Raw genomic sequence first — 19,870 nt, 5'->3', positions numbered from 1 at the left:
CTTCCTTACCAGGATGTGGAGGAAGATAGAACGCCGGAAGAGTGACCTGGCTTAAATGAAATTGACAACTTTCGGAAGAAAAGGACGAACCCTAAGGACAACCCTGTCCTTATAAAACACTGAAGGGTGGTTTAGCAGATAGTGCCTGCAACTCATTCTGCAAGCGGAAGTAGTCGCAACTAAAAATAGTTGTAAGAGTCAGTCTCGAAGGACAAGAATGTAAAGGCTCAAATGGAGCACCCATTAGGAATTTCAGAACCAGGTTCAAATCCCAACCGGGCACCTGGAAAGGTGACGGTGGGAACACAGTGAGCCCTTTCAGAAACTGAGAAATTAAAGGAATCTTAAGATAATAACACTCCTCAGACGAGCGCTTAAATATGGACAGGGCCGCCAGTTAACCTTTTAATGGTACCCACTTTCAGGCCCGTGTGGGCTAACGAAAGCAAAAAAAAAGACAGAACCACAGGAATGGCACATGATTAAGGATCCACATTCTGAACCCTGCACCAGTTGCAGAACATTCTCCACCAGCAACGGTACAGGGACTTTGTTGCAGGCCTTCTGGCCGAAAGCAATACCTCCATCACGTCTTCAGGGAGGTCCCAATCCTTATAACTCAACCTTTCAGAAGCCAAGCATGAAGGTTGAGAGACTTGACCTCTGGATGGAGAACCTGACCACCCCCCCCTCCCGTGAGAGCAGATTGTCGGTAGGGAAGACGGCGTGGAGGGCAGATGGACAAATCGAGATGGTCCAGGTACCACGTTCTCCGGGAACATGCCGGAGCAAAGACGATCATTCGGGACCTGAACCTCCGCAGCACTTGCAGAATGACGGGGACTGGAGGACACTCATACAGCAGTGGGAAGGACCACTCTACTACGAACGCGTCCCCTAAGGCTCCTCTTGGAGGAAATTCCCACAAGTAGAACCTTTCACACTTCCAGTTGACACTGGTGGCGAAGAGATCCACTTGTGGGGTCCCCCAAAGGGCAAATATCTCCAGGAGAATCTGAGCCAGCTCCCACTCATGAGAAACCATGCTCTGCCTGCTCCGAGTCTGCTGCCTCATTTTTGTCTCCAGCCAGATGAACTGCTGAGATCGAGTTTCCCTGCTCGATGGCCCAGAACCAGAGCTGCATCTCCTCTCTGCAGAGGAAGTGACCCTACCCCCCCACACCCCCCCCCTTTGTTGAGGTAATGCATGGCCACTGTGTGTCAGAATCGGGACATTCTTCCCTCGCAGTCGGCAGAAAAGCCTTCAGAGCTAGCCTGATGGCCCTCAGCTCCAACAGATTGATGGAGTCTGGACTCCGACGGAGACCAACGACCGCTGACTGTCAACTCGCTGGCATGAGCTTCCCATCCCGTGAGCGATGCGTCCGGCACGATCGTCATCTCCGGCCAGGGTAGCCAAAATGGAGCCCCTTTAATCAGATTGCCTTTGACGGCCCACCACAGAAGATCCTGGGCGACCGAGGGCGGCACCTGAACGGGATCCGACATCCTGCCGGAGGACTATGACCACTGCATCTTGAGAGTCCACTGCAGAGATCTTATCCACAGCCTGGCCTCTGGCACCAGAAGAATGCAGGATGCCATGATGCCTAGCAACCTCAAGAACTCGAACGCCAGGAGATTCTGGGCATTTTGAAACTTGTGCACCATCTGCAGAATGTGATAAGCCCTCACCTGGGGAAGGAAACGCTGCCCCAGGGATGTGTTGAGCACTGCTTCGATGTACTCAAGCCGCTGTATTGGCATCAAGTGGGACTTCAAGTTGAGGGAGAAGCCCAGCCTGTTAAGAGCGTGGCAGGTGACTGACAGATCCAGAACTTGCTCAGGAGAGCGCGCCCTGATCAACCAATCGTCCGGGTAGGGGTAGACGTGAATCCCCCCCTTTCCTGAGATACACTGCCACCACCACGAGCTTGGTGAAAACCCTCAGGGCGGCGGTCAATCCAAATCGCAGGACCCGAAACTGAAAGTGCGAGTCGCCAACCGCAAACCTCAGGTACTTCTTGTGCTTGGGATGAATCACCACATGAAAGTAAGCATCCTTGAGGTAGAGAGACACCAACCAGTCCTGAAGTTGAAGGGCCTGGAGGACGAGAGAGAGTAACCATCTTGAACTTGTCCTTCCTGAGGAGCTTGATCAAATCACGCAAGTCCATGATGGGTCTCAATCCCCCGTCTTTTCGGGATCAAAAAATATGGGGAATACCATCCCTTGTTCCTCTCCGCTACAGGCACCAGTTCTATGGCGCTTTTCTCCAGCAGGGATTTGATTTCCTGCGCAAGGAGCGGATCCAGACTCTTCAAAGAGATTCCCGGGTGGCGAGGCCTCTGCCGGAAAGGAAGACAGTAGCCGTGGGCTATGATCTCCAAAACCCACACATCTGAAGTAATGGCACGCCATTCTACAAGATGCTACGCCAGCCTCCCCCCACCCCCCCAACCGGCAAACCATGGGACATGGCCTCATGACAGCTGAAGCGGCAGTGCCTGAGAGCAGAGGCAACTGCTCGAGCGGCCTTGGCACCTCGAGTAACCCGTTTTCCACCTCTGGTACTCCTACGTTGGCCCCTTTGACTTGCAGCTCCTCTCGATCTACCAAAGGTAGATTAGTATCGAAAGGAACCTCCCCTCCATTGCTGTCGCCTAGGACGAAAAGGCAGAGGTTGGCAGACTGCAGCGCTCAACGACTTCGCTGCAGCCTTCGAGGTCTGCAACCTCTCAAGGCTCTCGTCAGCCTTGCTGCCAAAAAGATGTCCACGATCAAAGGGCATGTTGAGCAGTCTGGCTTGTACATCAGGAGAATACCCTGACTTCCGCAACCACGCAAATCTGCGCATCACGGTGCTCACTGCCATGGACCTGCTGACACAGTCTGCCACGTCCAGACCCGATTGAACGGAGTCACATGGCATGCTTGCCATACTGTACAAGGGCAAGAAAGCCATGTTCAGCCGCCAACGAAACAATTCCAGAGTGCGAGTGAAACGTGCTAAGGCACACACAGAGTTGGCTGCCTTCAAAGCCAAACCCCCTGAAGAAAAGACTTTCTTCGCCCAACCATCAAAACGTTTGTTGCCCCCATCAGGAGGGATGGTAGGGTACAACACCTGTTTTGCTGGGGCCGTAACCGCCTGCACCACCAAACTCTCCGGAGTAGGGTGCATGGACAAGTAGCTAGGGTCGCCACTGGCTGGGTGGTCCTTTTTCGGCAACGACTTACCCACTTCCGGGAGACGCTCCGGAGCAGTCCAAGCCGCTGCCACCCTTCTTTGCAAGGCCATATGGAATGGCAGTACCGGGTCAGTTGGTGGACCTTGGTCCAAGATATCTGTCAGGTCATCCTGCAGAAATTCTACTGGTGGCGCAGACCACCCCAAGTACTCAGTCACCCTCGACATGAGGCGCCTGTACGAAGAGTCAGCATGCGTACCAGGCTCAGGCCTACCAAACTCAACCTCCGGGGAGGTATCAAGACCACTGGCGCTGTGCACAGACTGACGCAGGTCTTCCAACTGGCTATGACCAGATAAGGAACAAGTTACTTATCTGTAACTGTTCTCCAGCATGGGTCTGGCATGGATTCACATGCTCATGAATATTCCCTGTCGGGGTGGAAATCCTCAGTAAAGAAAAAAAAAATCAGTATCAGTTTCGTTTCTGATCTGTCTTTCTTAGTAGTAACCAATCACTGATCTCTGGGTCATACTGCCCCCAGCCAATGACTGCCCTCTCCCTATGCCCCTCCCACCTGGCAGCCATCCTCAGATTTGGTAGCACGTAAAGTGGCAGTATGACCAAGTGAAGAGCCGCAGAGGGGAAGGAAGGAGGCTTCGCATGTGAATCCATGCCAGACCCATTCTGGAGAACAGTTACAGGTAAGTAACTTGTTCTTCCTCCAGCATGGGGTTTGGCATAGATTCACATGCTCATGAATATAAGAATACACGGCAGTACACATGCACAACCACGGGAGGTGGCAAAAGGCTCAACATTAAGCATTACATAAACTCAACATCAAGCAACTCTTACCTCCTTCACCAGGCCCTCCTTCAGGCGAACAGGCTGCTCAGTACTGCTTGGCCGACTCTGGACTCCTCCCTGGAATCCCAGTCGACGCAGTAGAATCTCGTGAAGGTGTGCTGCACATGTCCAGCAGGGGCACACCAGACAAGTACACTGTAGTAGCAGCGATTGCTTTGGTGGAATGGGCTCTTGGACAGCCGGGCAACGGTCGGTTGGCCAACCAATGACTATGCAAGATGCAGCCGGAGCCCCATCTGGAAATGGAAGCCTTCGAGCGAGCCTTCCCTTGGTTCACAGGTCTAAAGTTCACAAACAGCTGTGATGTCCTCCGAAAACTCTTCGTTCGGTCCACGTACAACTCCAGCGCTCTAGCTACATCCAGCGAGTGCAAAGTCCTCTGGGCCAGCAACAGAAAGAAAACTGGCAACACCAAGGGCTCGTTAAGATGGAAGTCCGACGGCACCTTGGGCATGAAAGAGGGGTGTGTCCTCAGCACCACCCTCGTATCGTGAAAAGTCAAGTATGGAGGCTTGCAGGATAGGGCCTGAATCTCTCCCACGCGTCGTGCAGAGGTGATGGCCACAAGGAATGCTGTCTTCCACAACAGGAACTTCAACTGAGCCGAATGCAAGGGCTCGAATGGCGGCCCCATGAGCCCGGTCCGCACGTTTAGCTCCCACGCCGGGGCTGGAGCCTTCACCGGCGGGCACGATCGGAACAGTCCCTTCATAAATTCCTTCACCAGTCGATGAGACCACAAGTACGGCCGTCCTGTAGTTCTAGTGTATCGGGAGATCGCTGCCAGATGCATCTTGATGGAAGCGTGAGCTAGTCCAGCTTTGGCCAGCAACAGTAGGTATGGTAGCACTTGAGGTGCCATAATCCGTAGAGGGTTGATCTGTGCACGGCGCCAGACAGAGAACCTCTTCCACTTATGTCCGTAGCGCGAGAGTTGAGGACGCCCTAGCCTTTGCAAGAACCTCTCTGCAGTCAGCCGGGATATCGTACCCTCCAAACTCTAGTGCGGCAGGAGCCAGGCCTGCAAGTTCAGCAACTCCAGGTTGTGATGAAGAATGGTGCCTCCCTCTCTGGAGAGAAGATCTGCGTCAGTCGACAGCTTGACTGGTGGGTACGCTGAGAGGTCAAGAAGGTCCGGGAACCAGATCTGTCTCGGCCATGCCGGTGCGATGAGGATCATCCTGCACTAGGATCTCTTGAGCTGGCTGATGAGTCGAAGCAGCAGCGGCAACAGAGGAAACGCATACAGGAACAGGACGTCCCAGGGGAACGAGAAAGCATCGCCCATGCTCCTCGGCTGGGGAAACCTGCTGGTGAACCTCTGGCACTTGGAGTTCGTCGTCGTGGCGAACAGGTCGATCTGGGGTTTGCCCCATCGTTGGAAGGGCCGATCCACTTGATCCTGGCGTAGTTCCCACTCATGGCACGAGCGCAGCCCCCTGCTGAGTGAGTCGGCGATTGGGTTTTCTATTCCTGCCAGATGGAAGGGAACCAGAAATATCCCCTGGGTGACGGCCCAGTGCCACAGATCCTGGGCCTCCGTGGATAGGGCTGGGGGATCTGGTGCCACCCTGCTTCCGGATGTAGAACATTGTGGTAGTGTTGTCAGTGAAGATCCTCACCACCTTGCCCTTGAGGGACGGGAGGAATGACTTGAGCGCCCAGAACACAGCACAGACCTCCAAGATGTTGATGTGGAGAGCTCTCCCCTCTGGGAGCCAAAGGCCTCTTGCGTGGAGATCTCTGGCGTGCGCACCCCATCCCTCCAGGGATGGTCCGTCGTCACCGTCTCCTGATGTGCCGTGGAAGTCCGTGCCCGCCGTGAGGTGTGCACGGGTGCCCCACCACTGAATCACCCAACGGAAAACCTCGTTGAGCGGGATCTTGTCTTCGAAGCTGCCCGCCGCTTGCATCCAGAACTCCTGTAGAGGACGCATCCGTAGCCTGCACAGGCGCACTAGGTAGATGCATGAGGACATTCCGAGGAGGGATTTGATGGATCTCACCCTGGCCACGTCCGTGGCTAGCAGGCCGTGCACTTTGCCTAAGATGGCCTTTGTCCTTTCCTCCGACGGAGACGCCAATCGTTCCACTGTATCTATCGAGCTTCGCTCCCAGAAACAGTGCTGCCTGCGACGGATGGGATTTCGGGTAGATGGAGAAACCAAGGTCTGAGTAAGCGGACGGTCTTCGCCGTGTGCCCGACGGCGAGTTCTCTTGTCCTTGCACAGATGAGCCAGTCGTCCAGGTAGGGGTAGACGTGGATCCCCTGCAGGCGCAGCCGCGCCGCCACTGGTGCTAGGCACTTGGTGAACACCCTGGGTGCCGACTTCAATCCGAATGGCAGAGCTCTGAATTGGTAGTGGCGTCCTTGAACTACGAATCTGAGGAACTTTCAGTGTCCTTTTAGGATGGGGATGTGGAAGTAAGCAACCTCCAAGTCCAACGACGATAGGCAATCGCCCTCCTCCAGCTGTCCCAGCACGTGCTGGAGTGTCCATCCTGAATTTCTGTGCCTTGATGTATTTGTTCAACCGACGTAGGTCCAGAATGGAGCGCCAACCGCCTGTCTTCTGACGAGGAAGTATATTGAGTATACTCGAGCCCCGGAGCCTCTTGGGGACAAGCTCGATGGCACCTTTCTTGAGCATCACCTTTACCTCCAACAGCAGTTGAGGGACGTGATTTTCCTTCCTGGCCACGGGAGGAATGCGGGGACACTCCAGCACCCAACGGTCGGTGGAGAGGGACTCCCACACACTGACGAACTTCGCCGGCCAGCCTCCCACCAGGCCTTGGTGCTTCGGGGGGGCCCGACACTACGGCCGGTTCAATCTTGCTTGGAGGCAGCCTTGGCGACGAGATCCTCCTCGTTTGCCACCTCTGTAGGCCTCCTGGGACAAGGAGCGGGCCGCCTGGCGGTACGTAGAGGAACCACCGCCTGATCCCTTGGAGGCCCCCTGTCTGCCTCCAGTGCTCCGAAAGGGCCGTTGTTGCTGAAGGACTCACAGGACTCTGCAGCGACTCATCCACCGTTTTCCCAAACAGGTGGTTGCCGTCGAACGGCATGTCCAAACACCCTGGTCTGCACGTCCTGACGGAAGTCTGCCAGCCTCGAAGGCAAACACTGTTGCCTAACTGGCGAAATCCGGTGTCGGCAATGTCCGTTGCCACCGTTATGGCGTGGTCCGACGCCACCTCACCTTCCTGCAGAATCTCTAGGGCCTCCGCCCTCTTGTCTGGTAGGCAGTCCAGTAGGGGAGCTATCTTGTACCATAGCTCCCTGTCATAACGGGCCGCAATTGCTAAGGCGTTGGCCGCTTTGTCGGCGCCATGACCCGTTGCCCCATGGCGTCCAATTTCTTTCCCTCGCCGTCAGGTGGGGAAGTGGAGGTTGAAACTGTCACCCCCTGCCGCCATCTTCTTGGCCGCCGCCGAGACTGAATCCGGCGTCGGCTGAACCCTGAGGCACAAGGGGGCTGCGTCGGGGACCCGGTACTACTTCTTGTACCGGTCCCTCTTGGCAGGCGTAGTGGACGGGTTGTTCAGGACCACCCAGATATCGAGTAATGGTACAGCGAAGACCATCTTTCTCTTGGCCTCTCGCCGTCGAGTAAACCTTCCTTCTGCTCCTCGGGGCAGAACTGGAAGAGCTTGGACGCCCTGGCGATCATGGCGTGAAAGGAGCCAATTTCATCACGCGGGGAAGCCCAAGGGGGTGGTGATGGAAGGTCCATCCTGTCACCACCGTCATGCGTCACCGTTGCCGTGTCCGTCGCCGTGTCATTCCCTGGGATCCAGAGAGGGGGGGGATGAAGGATCCACGGGCCGCAAGGGCATGAAGGGCGGGGGGGATGAACTCTCCTCTGCTTGTTCGGAGGGCTTCCCGACGGGCCCGGTTCTGGATCGTCCACCGGGGTTCGTGGTAATCTCGTCCTCATCTCCATGCATAAGGTTTGGATCGCCACCAAAATGGCCGCCGAGTTGTCCTGATGCTTGGGCAATGGCTGCGACGGGAGGGCTGGCCGCTCCTCCACAGGGGCCTCATTGGCGCCACCGTCGCCATCTTCGACACCCTCTTCGGGATTTCTCCCGTGGGATCGTAACCTCTCGTTGAGGCACTTCACGGCCTCCACCAGCTCCTCCTCAGAGGCTGAATCCGTGTCTGCAATGGCCACCGTGCCCCCCCCTCTTTTTCTACCGGGTCTTCACAGGGTCTTGTCGACTGGCTGGAAAGAGGATTCCCTCCACGGTGGCAGGGAAACTCTGGGCCCCAAGGTCGCCTCCACTGGTGTAGCCTCCACAGGCTTTGCCAGGGTCGCCACGACTCCCTCAATGACCTTAACCGGGTGAATCAAGGCCTTCACCACCTTGGGTGCGCTTGAGGCCTTCACCTAGGGGGGAGGGTCACCACCTCGCTCCCCCTCGGCTGAATCCTTCAGAGATCGACCGGGGCCTCTCCAGAAGCTTACCCGGGTTCTCGGATTTCCTCTTCCCCGAACCAGGGCGTTGGCTCGTGGTTGATGGCGCCGGGGAAGGTGCGCCCTGCCTGGCAGCCGAAGAGCCCGACCGTTCGGCGCTCCCGGTGCCCGCGGACTTGCAGTGCTTAGCCTTCTGTTGGTCCCGTCGCCGGGGCACCCTCACAGGACTTAGAAGACCGCTCTGACCTTTTCTTCTTCTCACCCGCTGGGCCCTTCTCCAGCCAGCTGGCGAGGCGGGAACGACGATCCCTCATGGTCCGTTCTGATAGGTTCTTGCAGAATACACAGTCCTTCTCCACATGCGTCTTGTCCTCATGAAGGCAGTAGAGACATCTCAAATGCTCGTCCTACTTCAAAACATTCTGTAAACCGCATCCAGGGCAGTTCCTGAACAGCTTGGATCCGGGCGTCAAGCTACCCTTGTCCTGGGCCTCGTCCATGGTAGGCCTCAGATCTTCTGGAATCCTCCAAGAAAAGTCACTCTACGAAACATTCACCCTTGAGGGGCGTAGGAAATTCCGAAACGGGTCCCCGTTGAGCGGAAGAAACGGTGGAGCTTGAGGCTCGATTTAACCAAAAAATGAGAAAATCTCCATGAAAAGCACGAAAACGCAACAAAAGCTCGAGAGCTATAGCACGAGGACTCCCAACACTTGAACGTGCGGTAAAAATCTGAGGATGGCTGCCAGGGGAGATGCTTAGGGAGAGGGCAGTCATTGGCTGGTGACTCGGAGACGGAGCTTCGAGATTCCGACGAACATGGCGCCGACGTCTACTTCAAAGACCTCACAGGCTCAGACATTCGAGGGTCTGAGGACCGGGACCTGTAGCTGGCATGGCTATAGCGATCCACCATGTCCAAATAGGAACCTCGAAGGCTCCCGATGATCGCGCCGACCACCAGAGCCCGAAGGCTAGCACGTTCCCTGCCGGCTTCTTTCGAAGGTACGGACGGAACAGAGCCCTGCGATTGGAAAATCGCCATCTCTGTACGAAATGCATCCCATTCCTCAGGAGACAAGCATCCTGCCGACGGGCGGAGTTTCGGATGAGGAAGGCGAGGGCGCTTCCGCGAGTGCCTCGAAGAGGCAGTGGAATGGCGGGACCCACTCCGGGACCCCCTGGACTTGCGCCGACGACGCAGAGTCACCTCTTGAATCGCTGGTCAAAAGCCCAGCGGATTTCGACTTTCGGGGCTTGGACACCCTACCGACAGAAAGCTTCTTCCGCTCCCGCAAAGCCTTCGATGTCAACGACGGGCAATGGTCAATCATCCGTGGTCCTCACCGAAACACCAGAGGGAGGCGTTGTGCGGGTCCATCAGCGACATCTTGGAACCGCAGTCCCGACCCTTCTTGAAACCCGGCCGCGGGGTAGAAGACGAAGACATGATTGCTTCAAAAAACAAACAAGTTCGAAGAACCGATAGAATAACTCAGAAGAACCGAGGCGCGCAGAGATCTCCGAAGCAAACACATTCTTGGAAAAACTGAACTGAGGCTACAGGCATCGTGCGTCCTTATAACATCCGGTGACATCGGCTCGAGGACAATGTATTGATGTCATTGACGCAGATGCCAAAAATGTCCGAGCTGCACAGCTGTGGGGATTACCGGTCATAGATGTGGAATACGGAGGAACCAATCCCTTCGAAATACAGTTAGGTATTTCTTACCTGCAACTATTTCTCCAGCATTGGATCTTTCATAGATTCAAATGCTTGAATAGAATATTTCTGCCTATCCTCTAGCATACAGCAAGACAATGGTTAAATACTCAGTGAAAGGTGTGAAAAAGAGGCTGGTCCTACTTTATGCAAAGAGGTGGCGGAGCACTGCCTATCCAACTGCTGATTCTTTGTTGGGATCCTCGGCCAGGCAGTAGTGCTTAGCGAACGTGTGCAGAGTCCTCCAGGTAGCGGCCCTGCATATGTCCTTCAAGGCTACCCTTCCGTGAAACGCTACTGAAGACGCTCTCCTTCTGGGGGGGGGGGGGGTGCGTGGAAGGCAGCTTGGTGGGGGGAGGGGTCGCCCTTCGCTTGACAGTGAGTGATACATAGAGAGACCCAATGTGCCAGACCTTGTTTGGATATATGCCGACCTCTTGTGCGACAAGAAAAGGCTATGAACAGTCTGAGGAGCGGAATTCCTTAGTCCTCCAAGCAGAATTTCAAAACAGCCACATCTCGGGAATGGTTCTGAAAGAAAGATGGAAAGCTCAGATTTGTGGAAGGACTTCTGAGCTAGAAATCTTCGCCGCTAGATGTTTGGTCAGCCTGGACATGCGAAGCCAAAGCTTGCAGTCAAACCTAAATGTCATGGCTAGCGCGTTGCCTGCTGCGAGAGATGCTGAGGAAGACCATTTTCTACCCATGGCTTCCAACTTACAACCTTCCTTGTCTGGCGGTGCCAACAGTGGTGATGAAGGGTTGTCTAACTTCTTTCTGGCTGCTACAGTGATCAGAGTCTGGCTTAGTATGACCCCTTAGACAAAGCGGTGCCGAGTCTGGTGCCTTGTATTTCTTCTCAGCTCCAGAAAGCAGAGCAGGTGTTAATGGCATGGCCAGTATCTTCGACCCAGACTCCCATATGGTGTCGAGAAGAGGAATGGTGGTAACTGTTCTGCGCTTGTCCCTGTGCTCATAAAGCACAGACTTCTTTTCCGATTTAACTCGCAATTTGAACAAATCCGCAGCTTTTCCGATAATAGTATGATATATGGCATTTGTAACGCCTATACACAAGTGTTTCAAGGCGCGACGAGGCAGGGAGGGGGAAACAAGGGGAAGACAGACAACGATCCTACTAGGCCAGGTGTCATTCAGAGCGCGAGTGCAGGGGGAAGGGGAAGGGAAAAGTGCAAGGGGGAGGGGGGAAGTGCAGTACAAGTAAGTAGAATAAAATAAATAGGGCCAGCTGGTGGCAAGTGCAAAGTAAGTGCAGACAAGTGCTGGGAAGGGGGGGCTGTAGGGATACAGAGACAGTCCCGCAGTGCAGAGATTGACAGGGAGGCAGTGCAAGTGGAGAGTGGCTGGGCCCAGGACCGAGGTTGGTCAGAGTGGCCCAGTTGCAGATTCAGTGAAGGATTTAGCAGGGGAGAGGGAGAGAAAAAGCAGGGGCAAAGAGGAAGGTTTTGAGGTGCTTCCGGAACCGGAGATGGTTCTCAAGTTTCAGGGAGGCAGGAAGGCTGTTCCAGAGGGAGGCCCCTGCCGCGGAGAGAGATCTACCCCCAGCTCGTTTCTTCGAGAAGCAGCTAACCCTGAGGGAGTTGGAGACGGATGAGCGAAGGGCTCGGGAAGGAAGATATTTAGGAAGAGAGTTGACGGTATTTAGGCCCCAGAAGGCCTTGTGGACAATGCAGAGGGTTTTGAACTTAATCCTTTAGTATGAAACGATACTAAATCGTCCGGTGGTGCAGAATCACCTGGATAGTCTCTTTCTGGGCTTCTCAATATAATAACCACAGGCTCTAGGAGCATCAGGCTCCTGTGTGATCTCCCCTTCCCCAGGGTCCAAGAAATGACGATGCTGGAGACGGGACCCTTGTCGGTGAAGCACTGAGTGTTCTGCTCCTGGATCTGCGTGGAGGCTCAGGCGACGGTGCTCTTTTCTGTGGTGTACTCCTGGAAGGGGAGTGTCTTGGTGTACTATGTCGAGGTGAGATGTCCCTCTGGGGTGGGGGGGGTTCGACTCCTTCGGCCCAGATGACCTATTCTTTTCTTGACGTCACGTGGATTCCATGAGCACAGGGTCATAAGGATCGGCAATGACCTCAGTAGACAGTTGCCAGGTAGGACTATTCCTTGGGGCTGAGAAAGGGTTGCTCACCAACAAATTCTGTGTCCAAGAACTCCTCTTGAAGACTGATGTCAGGGAGTTCGGTCATCTCTGCTAAAGGAGATAACTGCTCCAGCTGGCTCAGGAGCTTCTGAAACAGGAAAGGTTGCTCCCATAGGCTTGGGGAGATTGGATGGCCCATCTGTGACATCTGCGAAGGGCTTTTTGGGCCCCATTACTTCCGTAGAAGTTTGTGGTGTCGACGGTGCTTTCGTCGACAGTGGCTTCATGGACGACGGCTTAGTAGACGGTGGTTTCGTGGACGAAGACTTTGAAGATGGTTGATGGCCCTTATCAGTCTACGAGAGTTTTGTGGACGAGTGATGAGCTTCCTTAGTTGACGACTGTCGTAGATGTTGATTTCGATGAGGATTTGGTTGTGGACGATTAGGCTTGGAATTCAATGAGGGTTTCGTCGACAGCTTGGTCAGTGGATCTCCATCTTTACTGCAACTCGTAGACGGCATCACTGTGGACTGCCGGCCCTCCCCCCGCCCCCTCGGTTTTTTGAAAACACATTACCTTTGGAGGTGGCTTTCTCTTCAGGATGTCGCGTCTTGCGGCCTCCAGAGCCCAAGGGAGGCATGGAAGAAGTGGTTTCCAGTATGCTCTAACTCATGAGTAGCAGGGGAACTCCATTCCACTGTAGAGGCCCTCCTCTTAGAAGTTTCTCAGATGGTTTATTAGACAGTACATGGGCTGTTTTGGCAGACTCCTCGTTAGAGGACAGACCTTTGGCTCCTAGATTTAACAGAAGTCTCCAGTTTGTCTTGCAGGGTTTTGGTGGAAAAAGACCTGCAAATGTCACATTTGATGTCATGAGGGTATAGGCAGTAGATGCAGCGGTCATGGGGTTCCTTCATGTAGACCATTTTCCTTCACCTCTTGCAGTCCCTGAACAGGGAAAGCTTCTTGGCAGCCTGAAGTTCAGCCATGCGGAGAAGTTCACGCGACAAATTTGGGCAGGAAAAAAAGTCTGTGCCCAAAAGTTCAGAATAGATAGCAGGGGAAACAATATATTTTAAGAATAGACTACACAAAAAAGGAGAAATATATCTGAAAGCTCAGAGAGCTGGAGGATTCCCTCGGTTAGACTGCGGTGAAAAAACTGGAGATTGCCAACTGGGGCAGAGCATAGGCCCTGCCACCTCATTGGTTGGGGCCATAAAAGACCAAAGTGAGGTGGAGGGACTACACAATGGAATGGCTCATAGGCCATAATAGGGCACTTGCATACATTCTCTATGCAACTATGGAGGTATATTAAAACATTATTTTAATCACGGAGGATTCCCAGTCTGACGAAGAATATTCAAGCATCTGAATCTATAAAAGATCCAATGCTGGAGAAATTGAGTGGCACAGACCTCCACCATAGGCCTGTGAACAGCATCTGTAGGTTTCCAGAGTCGTGGATCTGGAAGGCTGACGGTACAAGGAAAAACCTTTTGACAACCTGCTCAACTTCCCTCTGGAGGAGCAAAAGGAAGATCAGTGCTGCTGGAGCATGCCCAGGGAAGTGCAGTCTCCATATCTGGTCGATGGCCTTTCGGGACAAGTCAACTACCTTCCCAAAAAGGTTCTGTCGAAAGGCATGTGCAGTACCATTGCCTGGAACTCCTGGCGGAAATTTGTGGTAGTTTGACAACTAAGGCAGATGCTTTTCATCTGCCGGAACCGTGTCGGCAATGTCCAACTCCACTGATGTTGTGATCCAACGCTACCTCTCCCTCCTGGACGAGGGCAATTGCCTCCATCCTCCGTCAGGGCGGAACCCAAGAATCAGGCCCAGCTTGTACCACCACAGCTCCACGTCGTACCTGGCTAGGATTGCCAGTGCGTTTGCCGCCAGTGTAAATGAACTTCCATACCATGGCGTCCATCTTCCCCTCGCTGTCCAGTGGGACTGAAGATGAGGACAGGTTAGACTAGTTTCCTTGCGGACGCCGAATCCGGATATTGTTTCTACCTCAGTTTTCCCGGAGACATGCATAAGAGGGCCAGGTCCTCCTGCCACACATCCAAAAGGGGCACCACCATGGTCTTTCTCTTGGCTTCACACCTCTGGTACAGGAAACCCTTCTTGGTTTCCTCGGGCACAAGCTCATCCGGTGGGGCCACCCTCTGCTGCAGAAACCCACTGCAACATAGTGTATGTCCAGTGTCCACTGGGGGAGAGGACACCAGACGCGGATGTAGAGGGTGAGAGGGGGGGTTGGATGTTGCTCCCTCTTCGCTGGAGGCCGATTGGTAGGCAATGGGAACCAGGCCTTGTGGCATCCTTCTGGATCTCTAACACCAAGTGTGGAGGGTCAACAGGATGTCCAGAGATGCATCCCTCTTCTGAGCTGGCGTGTTCGGAACACTGGGCCCCACAGTCGTTGCCATCCTCCACATCCCCATGGACTGTGCAAGGACTCCAGGTCCTCAGGATGAAACTTCCATAACATGGGGCTGGTATGGGCCCCTCTTGCCCCCCAGCCCCCTTTTCCCACCCCAAGGGGTAAGAGCTGGGCTCAGACAGCATCCTCTTCTCCAGCAGACCTCAAGACTGCAGCGGATTCTCACCAGGGTGAGCTGGAAAAGCTGACGCACAGGCAATCATGGAATGTAAAGATACCACTTTGTCTGGAGAAGATCGCGGCACCAATGATGCAGGATCTCACATTCCTAGGTCATGCCTGTACCCCTAGAGATGAGGCAGCGATGGTTGCAATGGAGGCATAGGGTGTCTTGCTCTTTGCCGGTGGCTGCCCCGTGTCAAAAGGGCTACCGGTGGTGCCGCCAGAGGAGTCTGCAATCTTCTGAATCTCCAACACCAGCGTGTGGTGTCAAGAGGATATCCTGCGACAGGTCTCTAGGGGCACCTGGGGGACAGGGTCACTTTGCTCAGCATCCATGTCGTCCCCGGCGCCTCCGGCAGGCATCTCCGCGACATCCACCGTGGATGGTGCAGACGGAAAGTATCGCCTCCTCGGACAGACAAATGTTCTCGGCCCACCCCTTCAGGTCCTGAGCGGTCCCGGGCTAAGCTCTATCGGCTTGAGCGAAGACTCGCCTGGCAGGGAGAGACTGGCTGACGCTGGAGCACCCTGGACGGGGTCAGCCTCTTGCCGAAAGGTAGACACCACCGTCTTGAGCGAGAAGGATGATTTGGCTTGGACCACCTGGGCCTTCACAGGCAGGTCGGCCATCTTGGCCTTCACGGGCAGTCTGGACACCTTGCCTTGCTCTGCCTTTTGTTTCCCACAGCTTCTCCGGGGTGAAAACTTCCTCTTGGATGAAGAGCTGGCAGTGACTGGCAACAGAGGCCGAAGGAGATGGTGAATGTGCTCTGACCATCACAGAACCCACTTGCAAGTGGACTTGTGGTGCTTGGCCTTGTGTTGGGCCCTCACGGATAGAGCCCCCTCAAAGGACTTAGAAGCCCATTCAGGTTGGCTGAAACCAGGAGAAGCATGTCCCCCGAGAATCACCCGGGGGTAGAGCTTGTGGGTTGAACACCCTCAGGGCGTTTAGTCCAGGTCAGTCGAGAGAGTAGGGTATCATTGGGTGCACTCAATGTGTGTGCAGCTTATTAGATTGCCTGATGGTAGCTGCATCCTAACATTAGGTGCAGTGGTATTGAGAGATCAGTTGAATGTGTGCAGTCGTGGTTGGTCTCGGACTGCATTCTGGCAGCATTAGATTGTATCGGACACGTGTACAGCTAGACCGATTTTTTTCGTAGGGTATAGCTACGTTCTAGCAGGATGTTGAAGCGTTCATGGAATATTGTTTGTATGCGAGCAGCTAGGCCAAAATTGATCATGGGGTGTAGCTGCGCTCCATTGTGTGTTGGTCTAGAGTAGAACGGGACCATAGTGATGGGAGAGGTGAGCGTCTGGAGTGGGTTTTATTCTTACAAGCCCACTGTTCTGGATTACATTCATGCGTTTTGCGATAGTTGCACTCAGGAGGTAGATGGCACAGGAGGCAGCTATCCTCCACAAACCGCAGCTCATCAATAGCTGCGCCTCAGGTTCCCCAGGACACCCGTGCCTTCAGAACTTGTTCACCTCTGCAGGCACCCTTGCCAGATCCATAATCAACCACTAACCGTCATCTTACCACCTGAATACAAAACCTCAAACTGCTCCTAAAAAAGCCCCTTGACTCCCTCCCTCCCCTCCATCTACGGCCCCATCTCAAACTGCTTCAAAGCTAAATTACAAGACTGTGCAGCCTACCCCTAGCTCAGTCTTTACCCTGCCCAATCAGGCTTCAGACCCCGCCATGGAACAGAATCATGTCTGGTCTTTATCTAGAAAGACCTGTAAAGAACAGCAGACCAAGGGCTGCCCTGCTCTCAACCTCATTGACCTCTCTAGTAGTCTGCAGCAAGATTAACCACTCCACCCTCGCAAACGGACCTCGGCATAAGGGACTCCGCTCTCAGATGGATCTCCTTTTCTCCTCAGACGTCTCGCAAATCACCAGTCTCGATCCTCTCTCCAACACCATGTCAGGAAGCCTCCTGCTCTCCCCTCCTTTACAACTTCTGCCCTTCATCCCTCCCGAACTCACCCTTTCCACCCCACCTGGCTGTTCCCACTGACGTTATGATGCCCCCCTGCTTCCCTGTGCCCACTCCCCACCTATCCTGCACCAGCCTTAGCCAGCAATACCCACCTCAGCCACTAGCATCATCTTCCTTCAGAAGAGTCCGACGCTGCATTCCAACCTTCCTTGTGGAACACCACGCAAACATGGAGGACTTCATTAGTCACTGTCAACTTGCACCTATAACTAATGCGACAGCTGGTCAGTTATTACACCCATATGGTAGTGGAAGGTGGCAATGCAGCACACTCAAAATGCAACTTGTGAAAATCATGCTGTTAGTGCCGCAGGAGGTCATCCAGGCACTCCGGACCCCTCACTCACAGTTGGGACAGCAGGCAACTCTAAAGCACAGGCTGGTAGGCAAGGTTACCAAACGTAATTATGAATTGGGGTACTGCTCTCACACGGGCACGCTCCGAGAACCTCTTCGAGAGTATTATGCACTCAAATCACCTTCGAGACCCAGCAATGCTCCTTGCCCATAGACGATACCCAGGAATGAGTGTACAGCTAATCCATTTCTCAGCTTGACACTGCACCATTGCAACTTTGTGGAAGCACAGCCTCACCAGACACAAACACTACTGCACATCACCTCGACGGTAGCCTTTCCCTTTAGTCCATATTATTCCTCTGCTGCGCCCATACAATGCACAGACATGGGTGACTATCGGGGTGTTTGTCTGCACTAGGTAAGGTCTTGACTCCGCAAGAGACTCATTGCCCCCAGCAACCAGTCATGGTTCACCCAGCAGGTGGACTAGGTTAGTCAGGATGCAGAAGATACCAGTCTAAAGTGCATTCCGTAAAGCTAGGCGGCAGATGATGAATGCAGAAGTAGTTAGATGGTGACAGCTTAGCCAGAGACAGATGTCCCTTTTCCGATTGATTCAGCGATAAGGAGAGCTGTGCCTGATCAGTTTTCTTGAGCTCGTGTCAAAGATCTGGCCCTGCCATGCAGGGCTCGGTGTGATACCTTTTGCCTTGAAGGTGGATCAACGCCTGATCAGCAGACAATGAAGGATATTGAGGGCAGGTGAGGTGTGTTCTCTGGGGCCTAGTGCAAGAAGGAGCCTTGCTGCAATGTTTTGACCATGTAGGTGTTTTGAGTTAGAATACTTGGGCGACCAGGTATACAGGGTTAGCATAATCTAGGCACGAGGCCGGTAGTTGTAATTTCGGCAACTGCATGGGAAGGTCAGGCAGGGCGGAAGTTGTAGAGAATGCGTAGGTGCAAAGAACGTTAGATTGACACAGCCGATATGCTGTGATAGTGTCAAGTTTGCGTTCATAGTGCAAATATTTGTCACTTTGATGGTATGTAGGGTTGCCTAGAGCAGCCAAGGGGTGGGTTGAAGATCATGACTTGGGGGTTGATAAGGAGGTAGTAGTTACCCAGTGGTCAATTTCTGAAGGGATGGCACGAGAAGGGGGTCAAGAGTGGGTTTGATGAACAAAGTCTTGATAAGTGCCAGGAGTGGTTTTCATTTCTGCCAGCCCTTTTGTGGACAAAATAAGCCAATTTGCAAGACTCGGCACAAAGATCACAATGATACAGTACTACTATAGAGCATTTAACAAGCATAATAAAAACGTAAAAAACCTCAAAACATGTGTATGTGACAAGTTTTATTGAAAGTCAGGACAACTTTTTACACCCATCAAGGATATTGCTACTCAACAAAACAGCCACAATGTACTGTTCAAATACATGTCATTTAACAAAAATATAAAAAAACTTTAACAAAAGCAGACCTTAAAATACAATTATTACACCACTGAAGAAAGTCTGATGAAGTCATCTTGAAGACTGAAAACAAGAGAGAAGTGGTGTTAAACCTTTGTTAAAACATTAATCCATCACAACGACAAAATTTCAATGCAAAGTTTAGAAAATGTAACGTGAAAAATACTGTACACCCACCCATTGATGGGGTAAATACCCACCCACGGTTTTTCTGATAGAGTGGTTATTCCACCACAGACTATTCAACATTTTGGTTAGAAGCGTCTATCTACCATGCATGCACAGCCAGCCCTTGCCCACACAAGCGGGGAAGAGCTACATGTCAATAGCTAGAGGTTTGCAGTGTGTTAAGGCCACTAGACTACATGTACAGCAGTCCCCTCCTTAATTCTATGTTCTATCCCCATTGCTGCCAAATGGAAACTACCAAGCAATGAGGTCTAGATAAAAAGCCTTTACATAGGCAAACTTTAAATCACTAAACTGGAGTTATTCCTACGAGTCTGCCCTGCAGAGCCTGTGTACATACCTCTTAATTGATGACCTCCATTCTAGGAGTTGCTCTGGATCAGTCTCTTAAACATTTTCAGAAGTGGTTAACGGTGGCCAGAGGTAATTCTCCAGCACCACTTTGTGATGTGGCGTCTTAGTAGCCCTGTATATCGATTGCTGGGCAGGTATATACTTCAAGTACCCCATTTTGGGCCACGTTTTTAACAACGTTTTGAGAATGGGCTGGTGGCAGCTGTCATTTGGTTATGCTTGAAGGGGCAGTTATTTGTACAGCATTAGTAGCCAATGAACTAGTATGGTAGCCAATAGTTTAGGCACTCAAGTCAGCCTTTGTTTTTAGTCATGGCTTCATGTGGACCACAAGGCAAGTCCATTTTAATGTGGTTTAAACTCGCTTCGCCTGATCTTCTACCTCAAACATAACCCAGGGTGCAAAAAAGTGCATTCCAGATAAGCCACTGGCTAGTGATTAAATATAAGAGGTGGGGCGTATGGCTGGCTAGAAGCTTGCAACATGGATTTTTGCCCCACCTGCACACCAAATACACATCCTATAAAACAGAATTGAAGTATATCAGTGCAGAAGAGCTCAGAAGTTGCTGATCAGCCCATAACCTCTTCAAAAG

General features: G+C 53.0%; 1 protein-coding gene across 2 annotated transcripts in view; it reads right to left on the bottom strand.

Moving 5' to 3' along the window:
* Window positions 1-18,598: 18,598 nt before the first annotated feature.
* The window catches only part of LOC138570977 (SURP and G-patch domain-containing protein 2-like), a 95,627-nt gene continuing 94,355 nt past the window's right edge, over window positions 18,599-19,870 (bottom strand). For both annotated transcript variants that reach the window (XR_011303885.1, XM_069649160.1), the window contains one exon: window positions 18,599-18,794. The gene's annotated coding sequence lies outside the window, so the exon portion shown is untranslated. The remainder of the gene's footprint in view (window positions 18,795-19,870) is intronic.

This window comes from Ambystoma mexicanum, chromosome 1p, assembly GCF_040938575.1.
Source record: "Ambystoma mexicanum isolate Mex_15411 chromosome 1p, UKY_AmexF1_1, whole genome shotgun sequence".
Taxonomy (NCBI): domain Eukaryota; kingdom Metazoa; phylum Chordata; class Amphibia; order Caudata; family Ambystomatidae; genus Ambystoma; species Ambystoma mexicanum.
Note: the sequence above shows the minus strand (reverse complement) of the source record. Positions and strands in the feature narration are given on the sequence as shown.